This window comes from Drosophila ananassae, chromosome XR (assembly GCF_017639315.1).
Source record: "Drosophila ananassae strain 14024-0371.13 chromosome XR, ASM1763931v2, whole genome shotgun sequence".
Lineage (NCBI taxonomy): Eukaryota > Metazoa > Arthropoda > Insecta > Diptera > Drosophilidae > Drosophila > Drosophila ananassae.
Window position 1 is genome coordinate 14,241,200 of NC_057932.1, and position 15,273 is coordinate 14,256,472.

General features: G+C 39.4%; 1 protein-coding gene across 1 annotated transcript in view; it reads right to left on the bottom strand.

Moving 5' to 3' along the window:
• The window catches only part of LOC6505269, a 109,412-nt gene extending 95,483 nt beyond the window's left edge, over positions 1 to 13,929 (bottom strand). The window contains exons 1-2 of the mRNA XM_032452118.2: positions 13,371 to 13,929; positions 9,607 to 9,780 (exon numbers count right to left, since the gene is read on the bottom strand). The gene's annotated coding sequence lies outside the window, so the exon portion shown is untranslated. The remainder of the gene's footprint in view (positions 1 to 9,606; positions 9,781 to 13,370) is intronic.
• Positions 13,930 to 15,273: the final 1,344 nt, after the last annotated feature.

The following is a 15,273-nucleotide window of genomic DNA, read 5'->3' on the forward strand; positions in this document are numbered from 1 at the left end:
TTGCTCCGCTTCAGAACCCACTTTTTCCCACATTACGGCTTAGGGCTTACGGGGCTTATGGGCAAGGCTATCCTCTATTTATTTTCGGGAACTAGTAACGAATGCGCCCGTGGCACACATAAATTAGCCAGCACTAAAGCGGGCCTATTTCGTTGCACATTATGGCTCGAATTATCAATGCCCATAAAGTATTTCCTCTTGGCCCCCAAGGAGTGGGGGCGGTGGGCGGTGGGCGTGGAGGGACTTACACTAAACAACAAAATACAGCCTCCACACCAAAATGCGTTCATCACGTTTCCTCTTTAGATTTTTTCTTATTTTTCTCTTGATGCTTTTGGCCAAGTTAGTACGAAATAAATTGAAGACTTGAAGGGGAAGAGAAGTCTTCTGTCTTCCCAGAGGCGGGAGAAGAAAGACTGCAAGCTGAGACGCCCACAAATGCTAACAAGTAACTGAGAGACTGGAGAATCTGAGAAGTGGAGAAGTGAGAGACTTGGAGAAAAAGGGGGTTAACTCATAAACTTTATAACACAAAAGATTTAAATAGTAATTCTTGTCGAAGAAAGTCTACAGTCTCTTCTATAACTACTTTAGTAGTTAAGTCCCCCTTAAAATATCTCTTAAAAATTATATTTTTTATTTATTTATTTTTTTTTTTTTCAATGCCTTTTCCCCCCTGAAACACCGTTATAAATAAATGCACGTATTTCCATTACATTTCATTGTTCAGCCAACAGCTGCCAGCCAGCCATCCAGCCAGCCAGCCTCGGGGCTCCAGAAACTCATCCATGGAAGAGACTCTCTTGAAGTTGCCCCCCCCCCTCTTGCCACGCCCCTCTGCCCCCCTGACCACCACCAAGGGGCATCCCCATCCTGTTGCCTAAATGGCGTTAAATATGGCATTGATGATCATTATCTGTGGAGTCGACTCCGACACAGACTCCAGAGTTCGCATCCCATTTTTCGTTTTTCAGTTTCTTGTTTTTTTATTTTTATTTTTTCTTTTTTTTTTTGTTGTGTAATCCAATAGCCACATCACGGCCAAAAGCAAAATGAAAGAGGTGTTAAAAAAAAAAAAAAGAAAAAAAAATATATTTTTATTTTTATTTTTTTCCTTCATCCCAAAAAATGGAAAAAATTAAAGAACTTTTCTCGTCACGAATTAATATTTGCCATATTCCTCATTGGCCACGCCCCCTCGCATAACACCTGTTCCGGGGGGCTGCCTTATTTCCCGATATCGGGCCACCGCCTCCTCAAGACACTCGTTTATAATTTTTTTTTTCTTTAATTTTTCTTATTTTTTTTTGAAGGAGCACCCCCCCTTGTGGAGTGGCCCGCACCCACTCCTCGTGGCTGTTGCAAGTTCATGATCGTGCCGCACGTTTCGCGGCATTATTTACGAATACTGCAACCCAAGAGATACAGATACTGGTGCACTGGGAGGAAAAAGTATCTCTATCTGTCTTAGGTAATGGATTTTTTTTTTAGAAATAGTTCTTTAATTTCTAAAAGTGTATCTTAAAGTGTATTAAAGTTAGTATTTAAAATATTACTAACAACCCAACAAATACAGATACTAATGTATCTAGTAGAATAGTATCTTTAGTGAAGAGTATCTTTTGTTTCAAACTCAACTCCAACATATTATCTGTAAAAAATTTCTTGTATTTCGGATTTCTTTGAGTAGAAACACTTCAATATCTTGAAGAATTCAAGGTATTTCAAAGACTCCAATCCAATAGATACAGATAATACTGTACTTTAAAGAAAAGTATTTTAAGATGGATTTAAAACTTTAGGGATTTAGTTTGTTAAGGAACTTGTAATAGAGATACTATATTCTTTCAGAATTGGCTTGCGTTTAGGAGAAATTTTTTCATATATTTTAGGCTTAAAAATATTCTTCTATATTTCTAATATTTTTAACAATCTAACAGATACACATACTAAAGAAAAAATATCTCGTCTGTTATTAGAAACTTAACTTAAAACTTACTTAAGAAATGGCTTGAACTTCAGATATATAATATTTTAGTAAAAATAAAAAATAAATATTTAAAATATAGCAACCTAACAGATACAGATACAGAACTAGTCTGTTTCGATATACAACTTTTGGGATAATATTTTTATGAGATTTTTTTTTATTCCTGAAGTACTTTCTACCAAAGTACCAAAAGAACTCCTGATTTACTTCCTATTTCAAAGTCCAAAGTTTTAAAATTTTTTCTACAGATACAGATACAGATACTACTTTACTTTTAAAATAATCTCTTCTTAAAGAAGTCTCTTTATAACATTTCAAAACTCTTTTTAGGATAAATACTTTTAAATCTTCTAGGTTTCCAGATACTACAAACAGATACAAATCACAAACACTACTTGCAGATACTACTTACAGGCACTAGTGATAGATACAACTGCACTAGCCAGAAAAGTATCTTGAATAATATTTTCCTTAAAAAGTAAACTTAGAACTCTTCTTTTCGAAATTCTTCCTATTGTTTACCTCTTACAGTATCCCCAAGTTCCTAAAACCATTTCTCCCAGTGTATATCAACCTAACAAGTTGCCGATTGGACGGCTGCCGCTCTTAACCCTCTGCCGCCCACTTCTGGCCTCGTTGGCCGCTTCTCCTTGCCCATTAACTCCCTGGCCAATAATCATAATAATTTACGACCACCCAACAGCGGATTTCCACTCCCATTCCCATTCTCGGGATCCAGTTCGCCCAGTTTCCCCAATCCAGAAGGGGGCGTGGCCCATCTGCCTTCGAGAGCAGACACATCTCGAATTGGATTCACACTAAAATTTAAATGCCGATCGAATTGCAGGCGGGAGGAGTGTGGGAGGAGGACCATTCTGTTAGATATTTATGTCGATTTTTCATTTCCTTGATTCCCTCTCCCACTCCCTCTCCCTCGAAGACCCATCCTGGAAGACCCTATCCTAGAGGACCCTATTCCTGAAACCCATAATCGGGTCGAGGGCCCTTCCAACCGGAGCGTGATCAACTGTCGAGGGCCTCTCCTCGGCCTCACGCACTCGGCCCTAAACGAACCCAAAAGCACAAAGGGCCAACACCAAACTTTGGCCAACTTTAGTTTGGGCCACTCGATCGACGTCTAGACACATTGGTCCATTGAGAGTTGGCCAGAAGGGCTGGCCAAGAGTTCAACAAATAAAACAATCAAAGCCACATGGGAGGGAAGGTATGGCCATTCGGCGCAAAATATTAGTGACGAAATCTTCCTACCTAGCTCTTTATAACGCTCAAAACATCAAATAATCAAAGTCACTGAGAGAAAAGCCTCAAATCAACTCCTTGCTCTAAGAGGGAGTATAGAGATTTTTTTCAGACTTTTTTGAGAAACTTTTGTGACGAAAGCAGCCTGTAAAGTTTGTTTTCAAGCTTAATTAGAGCCCTTCCATTAAGAACTAGGATATTAACTGAGACCAAAGCGTTAAACAAACTCCTAACTCTACGAGGAAGGTATAAGGGCAAAAAGTTGCGTGACGAAAGCTGCCTATATATGTACCTTTATAAAAAAAATTATAAAATAATAAAAATCACTAAGAGAAAATCCTTAACTCAACTCTTCAGTCTGTGAGAATGCTATTGCTAGAAAGATTGCTATTCTGTTTCAGTGCATTTTAAGATACTTTTGTGACGAAAGCCGCCTATATAGTCTACATTTCAAGCCATATTAGAGCTAAACTATTCCATTGAGAGCTCTACTGAGAGAAAAGCTTTAAATAAACTCTCTATAACTCTGTAAGGAAGGCAAGGCGATTCTGTTTCAGAGTATTTCGAAATACTTTTGTGACGAAAGCAGCTCATATGTATATTTAGCTCTACATAGAGTTAAAAAAATACATAAAATATTCTAAACCACTAAGAGAAAAGCCTCAATGTAACTCCTTACTCTATGAGAATGCCATTGCTATTCTGTTTCAGTGAACTTTAGTGACGAAAGCAGATATAGAGTTAATAAAAAGCATAAAATAATTAGTATCACTGAGAACAAAGCCTTAAAACAACTTTCCACTCTATGGGAATGCAATTGTAATTCTGTTTTAGTGTGCTGCGAAAAACTATAGTGACGAAAGTCACCTTTATATTTTACACTCCAAGCCCAACTGTTCAATTGAGAGCTAAACTGCAAAAAAAAACTTAAACTAATCCCATGACTCTTTGAGCAAGGCATTGGAATTCTGTTTCAGTAAATGGAAATAACTTTAGGGACGAAGTTTACCTTTTATAGTTTGCATTTAAGCTCAATTGGGTTATTGAGAGCTCACCAGAGAAAAAAATCACAAAAAAAAACTCCTCACTCTGTGAGAAAAGTAATTCAACTTTGTTTCATTGCATTTTGAGAAACTTCAGTGACGAAAATGCCTTTTATATTTTGCATTTCAAGCTCCATTAGAGCCCAACTGCCCACGCATTTGTTTGCCTTCGGCCGCCTATTTAAATGTTTGCTTAATTGCCCATAATTAATGGATTTATGAGCCCAGCATTGTTTTATTTTTTTTTTTCCAACAGGCTCATTGCTTTTTTATGCGAATATCTGGCCAGGCTGACGGGTTGACTGGCTGGCCAGCCACCGCAGAATTCATTTCAATTTGCGGTTGAAGTGGCTCCCAAAGCGGCAAGCGCCAGGCACCTGACCCAGAAGCCACCTAAGTCCCCTCTAGCCCCTAGTTCCCGCAGACCTCAAAGCAAAAAAAAAACAAAAAAAAAAAACCCTTCTCCTTATTTATTTTTTGAACCTCCGTCTCATTTGATTGTGCGGTTAGTTTTTGGGGCCGTAATTAATACAATTATGGAGCGGAAGGCAAATTGAAATCAATTTCGTGCGATGGAAGATGGAAGACTGTGAGGACTCTGGGCCTTCAGCCATCAACCAGCTGGGAAAAGTAATTTTCTTTAAAAAAAAAAAGGGAAAAAAGTATCTCAAAGGATGGAAGATCCAAGTGCCGCCCGGGGGGTAGTGCGAAAAAGATAGTTAAGTTTAATGATTCGAACATGGTACTGCCCATTAAGGGTTATGGGAAGAGTCTTGTAGAGTTTCCAGAGGATATTTATGAAAAAAAGATATAATATTTATGAGAACTACAGCCCAAAACTACAGCCAAAAAACGGAAAAGTGTTGACAAACAGGCTGCAGAGCAACAAACAAACAAACAAACAACAATCTGATGATGAAGGACAAAAGGAGAGTTGGAGATGGAGAGAGAAACGATTACATAAATTCATTAAAATTAAAATGTTTGCAGAATGAAAGTCAGGACAGTCAGGACAGGACAGTCAACCAACCAAACAAACAAACAAACAAAAACAGACACAAACTCAACTGAACTGAAAGAAGGACAAATAAAAATCAAGCCAGGAGGCAGTAGGGAGGAGAGAAAAGGATCCAGCCAGGACCAAGGCCCCAATATGGGCATATATGGAGAGGCAGCAGCAGCAGATGCCAGATGTCAGTTGTCCAGAACCCGACATTCTCCACCAACTCAGTCATTCAAATGAAGCAGAATGCAAACGAGCTGGAGGTTGAAGTCTTAAAAGTGAAGACTATCTGATACCCGGTACTTCTAGCTTCTAGACTTTAAGATTAAGGCTTAAGTTTAAGACTCTTAATTAGATTCTTAGCTCTTAGACCTTCTTGCTTGTAAAAGTATTAAAAATAATAGCCTTTTCTAGAACTATCTGCTGCAGGAAGTCTTAAAGTTAAAGACTATATGATACCCGGTACTTGTGGCTTCAAAACTTTAACATAAAGGCATCAAAACTGTAAGATTAAGGCTCTTTTTAAGTTTCTTAAATACTCATATAACTCTAAGACCCTCTTGCTTGTTAAAGTTTAAGAATAATAGCCGGGAAGTCTGTGAGTTGAAGACTATATGATAGCCGGTACTTGTGGCTTCAAAACTGTAAGATTAAGGCTCTAAAACTTGAAACTTAAGACTCTTATTTAGTTTCTTAAACTCTCTTAGGCCTTCTTGCTTGTAAAATCCCTTTTTCTAGAACCTATAGACCCATAGTAACCTTTTCTAGGGCATCTTGGTAGTCAGAGTCAAGTCACATCACAATATTCCAAGTGAAGGTTAATCAAACACACTCTCAGGTGGGCTGATTGGGGGACTCACTGCCCACACTGAGGGAAAGCAGAGCTTACTTTAGGCCCCAAAGCCTCTCTGTACTTGTCCTTTAAAGTATATACTTTTTATTTCCAGTGCCTTTGTTGGTTAAAGGACTTTAAGCCAGTCGCTTTGGCTGAATTTCGGCCAGTCATTCAGTGAAGCTCATGGCCAGAGAGGTTCCAGCAGGCCTACTACTACTCCCATGCCTCAGACCAGAGACCAGAGACCAGAGACCAGATACCAGCCACCAGAGACAATAAAACACTGTGAATGACAGACGGAAAGGTTCACAAGTTCAACTGCAGACGCGGCTTAGACAACAACAGTCCGAATGTTTCTAGTCCCTCTCCCAGTACAGTAATGACTGGCTATAAAGGTACACTTTTAATGCCAATATTGAAGAGTAATCTTTGAAGATGAGTTAGCTTAGTAGCCTCTTCTGTAGTGGCCACTGTAGTGCAGTTTCTGGCCCGAACTTGGGCTCCTCCCTCCCGAAACTCTCATTCTTTCACATTTTTTTGTTTCCAGTTTGCAGTCTGAGGCGCAGTCTGAGGCCAGTTTGTTCCTCATTCGCACAAAAGACTGCGTTCAAATGCGCATAAATAAATCGGTTGCCAGCCCACAGATCGAAGTTCCTCAAGGAGTCGGAGTCTTCAACGAATTTCTGATTCCCTTTAGGGGGTTAAGTTCTAAAAAATATAAACTTTAAACTTAAAACTCTGTTAGGAGATTAGTAGTTTTTGAATAAAAGAGAGTTTCTCAAGTTTCAGTTTATTTTTTCAAGACCAGGCCTTAATTTCCTAAAAATAAAATATATTTATACCCTTAAATGTGAAAGAAAAGGCTGCGCTTGCGCGGATCTTAAATGCTTGTGGCATACGTCAAGTGCCACATCGCTCTCCCCTCCTCCCGCCCTGCAACTTGCAACAAAATGTCATTCGATGCGCCCGTTGCACGCATTCCTGCATCCCCCTATCCCCCCCTGCCCTTGCTTGCCTTCCACATCTGAATTTAAGTAATAATTTCTCTCAGTGTTGTCTTTTGTGGCCACTTTTTGTGGCAACTTCTTCAATTAGAAATTCATGATTCGCGGTGATTCCTTCATGCCCGTAACGGGCTGATGAGGCAACTCTGCTGTTTATTTTCGCTGCATTAGAGTTGCCAGGCTGCCAGGAAGTCGCACCTCACTTGGTTACCGGGATATGGGACATGGGACATGGGATACCTGGACTACCTGGACTACCACGGATATCGGGGAGTGACGGCTCAATGGGAGTTTAATGGAAATTCATCCCAGTCCTCATCCCCATCCCTCCTGGCATCATTACAAAGTTTAATTTTTAGTGGCCCGTTAAGTGGGGTTTTTTTGTTTTTTATTTTAACAACTCTCTAGGGATAAGTGACCGCTTTTGAGGATTTATTTATTTTGTAAATTAATTCCACTTCTTCGGTTTAATTAATGTGAGTTTTTGGAGGGAAAACTACAAAACACAACATATCTAACATATCTAACAAAAAACAATAATAAAGTAAAAATAAAATAGTATATTTGAATTTTTATATTTTTTAACTTCTACTACTAGGAAATAATAATTTATTTAATTTATTGTAACAATATAATATAATATTTACTTATTGTCCATTTTAATTGCGGATAAATTAATAAAAAAAAATCAAAACTAGGAGTACTAGGGGTTCTAGGAATAACTTCCTCTAACTATTAGTTTTAATTATTTTCTCTAAGTTTAATTATTTTGCAATTTTCGGGAAGGAAGGAGGAAATAGGAAACAAAACAAAAAAACTCATATTGCAGAAAAAAAGCAATACTAAAATCTTTTTATCATTTGAATTTTTCATTTTTGGTCTGTTAAGTGAGTTTTTTTTTAAATCTACTACTACTACGGGGCATACTGGGGATAACTGCCCTACCTGCCTAAGGATAACGTCAGTCGTTTAAGGATTAAATTAATTCTACACCTTACACTTAATTGTTGATGGGAATTCTTGAAATAGCAAACAAAAAATCTCTAAATTATAATATTATTTAAAATAAAATTAATTTAATATAAAATCAAATTATTTAAAAGCTACTCTCTACATCGATTTTAAGGATTACTTTGTCACTTAATTCCAGACCTTGCTTAATTACTTGATTAATTAATGTGACTTTGGAATAAAAATCCAGAAAAAATATTAAAATTTATAAATCATTTGAACTTTTGATCCGTCAAGTGATTTTGTTTGTTTTTTTTATTTTTAGTTTTAAAAGAGATTTAAATAAAATCATCTAGTGTAAGGAATAATAAATATAAGGAATAGTTGAATTTTAAGTCTTTTTTATTAAATAGAAAAAAGCAATACTCCAAAAATCATTAATCATTATTAAAGTTTAAATTTTTAATCCGTTAGATGATTTTTTCTCCTTGATTCTAAATCCTTTGATTTCGTTCGTTCCTTTGGATTTGTACTGGGTTAATTGAGTTTTATTTTAAAAGTAGTAGTACTATTTTATTGTTATTTTTTAGACAGAACGCCAAAAGAATATTAAAATCAAAGAAAACACCACAAATCCCCTGAATTGCAAACAATCGGGCACTTGTTGTGAGCGAGGGGGTAGTCCACTTAATTAGCACACACTCTGCATGCGGAATGAAGTCATTATGGCGGCGATCCTCCCCGTCACTCATTACATAACGCTGATAATTTCATTAAATGGCACTCTCCACTGCCCCCCCCCATCCCCCGTTTGATAATAAAAAATGGAAATTGCGATGAAGTGGAAATGAGGCACCCCCCGCCTCTTAACCCATTGCAGGCTAATTTGTCGTTTCTCTTTTTAATGGCGGAAATAGTTGATTAATTTTCGTTTCTCCAAAGTTCTCGTTAAAGTGGCAACAATGTTGTGGCTTCTAGAGTCTGCGAGTGATGGGATTTTATGGCCAAGAAGCAACATGGCCAGAAGAGCGATAGTCCAGAGCCATTTAAATACTACAAATTGATAATAGGGGGTTAAGAAGCAAGGCACTGTTAGCACTCTTAGCCCTCTTAACCCTCTTAGCTCCTAACTGAACTTGAAACTATGTTCTACAAGTCGGAAAGTATCTCCTCTACTAATTCCAGACCATTTTCAAGCCAAAAGCGGCAATAAAACCCCATTGAAGTCAACTCTAGTGCAAAAGTCAATGAAACTTTTATTACCAACATGCCACACACACACACACACACACACACTCCTGCCACAAGAGAAGTGCAACAAACGACCTTTGTTTCAGACCAAAGTTGCGTAACGAAAAAAAATATGAAAAAAAAATATATATAGAAGCTAATGTCAACTCTGAACTCTGAGGGGGAAGTGGCCTACTAAGCCGACTTCCTGGCCACTAAGCCGATAAGCGCAGGACTTAATAATGCAATATCATATCCTTTTTAAAGACTAACTAGTGGCTCTTACTTACCAGGAAATAAACAGGCCTCTGTTAGTCCGACTTCGATACTCCGTTGGGGTCTTTGAACCCGAATATAATTTAATTGCGTAATTAAGCCGAGAGGCTTCCACTCCTTCTCGTCCTTGTTGGCAACTGGGAATTGTTATTGAAGGTTTAGCACAGGGACTCCCTTTTCTGATTCTTCTGCAAAGAGAAAAGAGTAAAAAATTGATTATTAAAGGCATTAAACTCTCCTACTTTGGCAATAAATTGAAGACACACTTAAAGGCCACTTAAGCTCCACTCCATTCTGGCTTTTAACTTATCAGCTTGGCTATTTGTTTCCTCTGCAGTTCTGAAGCACAAATGAAAGAACAATATTGGATTATGGCCATGGCTCTTGAAGATTTTCGGTCAAAAGTGATTTTCCACTCCCACTATCTCTATCTGGCACTCTTGGTGCAACATTAGTAACGTTTACAGGCTTTTGTTGCGCCCCGAAACTTGAACGTTGGCTGGAAAAGAGCGCCAAAGGGCATATATGTACGAGAGATATGCAAAATAGACGAAATAGAAAGGGAGATGGTGCCGGAGACGAGCAAATTGAAAGCCAAAGCGGATTGCCATTACTTAGAAGCGCGTTTCAAGCTTCATTGAGCCTCTTATTGGTGAAGCGGTGAAGGGGGGGCCCTTGTAATATTCAATTCTAGCTTAAGACTTCCACTACCCAAAAAACTAGATACCATTTTCGCTTTAAACCACCAGCTGTGGAGCGGAGTCGAGCTGTGTAGTAGCGCCCACATTGAGTTTCCATGTTTTAGTGTCACTTTGGCACCCCTTTTACCATTTTAGCTGGTTGTATGCTACTCCCCCCCCCCCCCCCCCTTCGTTTGGACTGGCGTTGTGCAAAAAGTCAAATGCGCTTATAACACTACACAATACCAAAGCCACAACTCGCAATTTCCAGCTGCCATGGCTGCGAGAGTTGGGGGGGCCCAACGTTGGGCGCCAATGATGCGCCGACAAAAAAAAACCAAAGTATTGGCCAGAAAAATGTCCCAAAAGGAGCTTTCTGGCCTAAACATATCTGAGGGATAAGAATGATTTACTTCCCAACAAGGGATATGAGTTATTTTGAGAAATATAGTCATTATATCACTCATACGCCCTGTTGTACAGACAACTTTTTCATCTTTAGCCTTTTTAAGGCACTATTTCACTTAGCCATTTAAGCATCTCTGGCTGAACAGTTGAGGTTGCGGGGTCAGGGGTTGGCTGGCAGTGACAGCGATGGCGACAGTTGCACTGCACCGGCACCGAGTCGTAGCTTACGACTGCCTAGACTGGGCGACTAATTGGTTTACTTATGGCCTTTATTTTGCTGCCCCCCTCGCTCTACCACCTCGCTCTACTCCCCCTCCTTCTTTCAAAAGGAGTTGTAGTTGGCAACACTTTTAAGGCCATATTTGCGGGGGGGGGCAGTAGCAATTTGCTAAGCCAAAACTACTAAAAAAAAGTACAATTTTCTTTGCTTTTCAATTGCAAAGCCACACACGAGTTAACAATCAATTAGAGTCCATGTTCTTCCTGTTTTTTTCTTTGTTTTTTTGGCAGGAGATGGGGGCGTGGCAAAGGTCTATGTCTGGTTTTTGGCGAAAGGAGCACTACTTCCTTGGCTCCTTCTGCCTTCTCAGCAATCAGGCAACAGCAAGTGATTACTTATTTAAAAACTCCATTAGAACAGGTTCATTTGAGGGGTTAAGGAAGGTGGTTAAGAGAGGGTTAAGTAAAGGGTTAAGCCTAGTAAGGAGTGAGCCATAAGTGTAGGGAAGGTTGTGACTTAAAACTATTATATTTAAGACTTAAAAACTAAGACAAACTAAAGATAGAAAGTTAGTTAGAACCCAAGTCTTGAAGGAAAACCTATCAAGCTATTTAGTAACAGCCTTACACTAACAACCTCTACTGTCCCTGGCAAGGGGCTGGCCAAGTCACTTCCCAGTTTCCCATTAACTTTGGCAAATACTCCGGCATGTCATCCTCAAACAAGCCAGGAGAAGGCAGGAGACGGCCTAGACCCTCCACATTCTTGCTTTAAAACTGAAACTCTTAATTTTAACATTAAAGTTGAAACTTCAAGCGGGACTATTAGCGGGAGAGAATAAAAAAATATATTAAAATTAAGCCCACTGGCATTAAATAGAAATTTTTCGCCATCAGAAGATGAGGGGGGCAGGATCAGTGGACCCTCAGGCTGGGGGGGGAGGGGGAGGTAGGGGTGTGGGGCAAACAGCTTTAGACACTTTAACACATTCCACTGGGAATGAATACACACACACACACAGAGGCACAAGAAGCCACTGGCTCACACCGACAGGCATTTTAAACTCCAGTCTCCAGAGCGAAAAAAAAAGTGTATTTGTTTTTTTATTAAAATTTAATAAAATATATAAAGAGGATAAATAAAACTAAAATATATCAACTTTTTATCTATTTTTTTTATATATATTTAAAATAAGTCAATTTAATCTCCCCCTTTTCTCTCAGTGTCCTAAGCCCAGAAGAAACATTTAGACGACTTTCCAAGACCGGTTCTTTTGGCTCTATGAACTCGCCTCGTACTAACTAGAACTTGTGGCCAAAATAAAAAGGCTAAAACACAAGGGAGGAGAGAAAAAAGAAAAGAAAAAACAGAAAAAACAGGGAAATGGTCAGCTAGTTGGCCAGTAGCACTTGGCCAATAGCCCTTTACGGGGCCAAGAGTTAACATTTTGTTAATAAGCCAAGAGTTTAAGGAAAGCCAGAAAGCAGTTTGACTTTAAGGATATAAGGACATAAGTTTCTAGTATTTTCTGATTTTTTTTATTTATTTATTTTGGCCAAGTAACCAACTCTCCTTTCAGCTTCCACTCTTTATTGTTTTGATGATCGATTCGAATCCTTTTTGACTTTTGCAACTTTCTGCCTGCCACCTGCCACCTGACTCCTTGGCTAATTAGATTCGGAAGGTGTGGGCCAACTTTGCTGGCCAGTTGCTGGCCAAGTTAACAGAAAACTTTTCGCACTCATTAAGCGACTTATTGGAACAACAAATTCGAAAATTAGCGAAAACTTTCCACCAACTTCCAGTGCCAGAAGTTGCAGATATTAATTTTCATGAAAATCAGCTCCTAGTTGCCAAGACACCTTAATGAAAATAATTAAAATAAAATAAATCCTAATGGAAAAGGATTAACAAAGGATCTAGCTGAAGGCAACGCGACATTTTTTCTTTATTTTTTTTAGCCAATTGTTTATAATAAAAAAAATATTAGGAGTGGGGGGTAGGGGGGGCTGAAGGACGAGAAGGAGGCAAAGAAACCAGAAACTCCCACTCAAGCATTCTAACACTCTCTCACTCTCACACACAGAGACACTCACAGCTCTGACAGTTATTATTCTATGACAGGCACTTAAGAGAGGAGGAGCCGAGGAGAAGAAGAGCACCAGCACACTGGGAAGAGAACTACGAATAACTGTAAAAAAACTTCGAATTTAATTCTCTTTAATAAGAGATATTATTTAAACGACCTGAACTATTCCATTTCAACCGCAAATAATTAATTGTTTTTCGGAAATAAACATTTTTGGCGGCTTTAACGCTTTGCGGTGGCGGTGGCATGCCCCAAATTCTGCAAGTGCCAGCTGCCACGTGACCGCAATAGTCCTGCGGTCGCCAACGAACATGTATTTGTATTTTCTGGCTATTTAATTGTGTCGAGTTCTGAAATATTTACAAAACAATTTTCACTTACATTTCCAGTGACGATCGCAGCAGCAGCCGCCGCAGCAGCCGCAGCAAGCAAATTAGCCGCTGCAGCAGCGCAGGAGCGTACGCGGATGCGGACTCGAACTCAAACTCGAACTCGGGCCAAAAAAAAAAAAAAAATATTCAATTAACTCGAAACTAGTTTGGCACACAAAAAAAAACGAAAAAAAAAAAATAAAAATTATTTAAGGAGCACTACTACTACTATACACACATACACGCGCGCACACACAGAAAATTAAAATATAATATTTCACTTGTTTGTTGCTTTTGTTGGTGCAGTAGTTGTAGTTTCAAACTGGTAAGAATGGCAGCTAGTCGGTTGGGGTTTTTTTTTTGTTTCTTCTTGTTGTTGTTGTTGTTGCTTCCCTTTTTTTTATTTTCGTTTTTGTTGCTTTTGTTGCTTGTGGGGGGAATCGAAGATCGCAACTAAAACCGAAACCGAAACGCGTTCTTCGCTCTTTTTCGTCACTCTTCGTCGGCGCTGAAATTGGCGCAGAGCCGGACGTCCTCGCACGAGCAGCTCCCAAAACCAACTGCCAACGGACCACGACGCCAACTGCGGCCGCATGCAGTTCACTTGGCTGGAAGCAGGCACAGTCGCGGGCAGTGCCGCAACTTCTGCAAGGACAATATAATTTTCCAATAAATATATTATTATTTAAATAATTATTTTTTTGTTACTACCAACTAACTAACTATCTAATTAACAAAAGTATTTTTAGTTAGTAACTATCCCTAATTAAGCGACCGCCACTGTCAATGTGAATGCGAGTGCAAGAAGGAACAAGAACTGCGCCGGCAGCAGAGCTCCAACTAGCGACGCGCGCGTCCATGCTCCTGTCCCCAGTACACCCCACTCCCCACTCCCCACCAGCCCCGCGCATCCCTTTTGCGCTCGCCAAACAAACAGTGGCAGTCAGAAAGAAGAGGAGAACCGCACAACGTAAAAGTTAAACCGGCATTTTGTTAGGCGCACGTTTTGGGCCTAGAATGGCAGTGAAGAGAGAGCAAGGAAGTGCCAGGGAGGAGGTAGTCCAGGAGCGGATTAAGCTTAGATAGGGTACTTGAAGTATGCAATAAAAATTAAATATTAAGTATACGCCATGTTGATCTCTTCATTAAAGAGAAATAAAAGTAATATTAATTTTAAGATCAACCCTTTGAGGCTTTAAATGCGGTCCTGAATATTAGCACATGTTCGCGTGCAGGAGCAGCAGAAGCAGAGATGTTACGTTACAACATCAACCCCATCGCCAACAACAAATGGCAAAGGCTGCAGCGGCAGCGAATGTAACGTGACTGAGAAAGCTCTCAGGAGCGCATCTGTGTGCGTGGCAGTGTGTTGGTGAGCTGCAGCTGGCAGCGGGCAGCGGGCTTCCTACTTTATTACTGGTTTCCAACTTAATAAAATATGTGGAGCGTCGACGTCGCCCGCTTGATTTACTCTCAATGCAACGAGCGGGAGCGGGAGAGAAAGGGGAGAGAATGGGGAGTCCAAGGAGCGAAAGGAGACTTGACTTTCTTCAGCCAGCTGTTTCTCTCTGGCTGTTGATTCGCCGGCTGGGATCTTAAACTCTATTTAGCCCTCTCTCCGACTCCCACTTTGGGCGCAAAAGCCTTCCTTCTCTCACCAGCTGTTGCTTGCCTAAGCGCCAGCGTACCTGATTACACTGAGAAAAATAACTATACTTATGTAGTTGATATAAGATTTAAAATATTTTAATTGAATAATATATAAATATCTTTTTTAAAATAAAATAATAAATTAATTATAAAATAACTGAAATAAAAAAATTATATCCTCAGTGTATGTTTTAAAGATTACAGTGTGCTGTCGGTGCATCTTGTAGTTTATTGCAATTTCTTATTAATAAGCGCCTTTTATG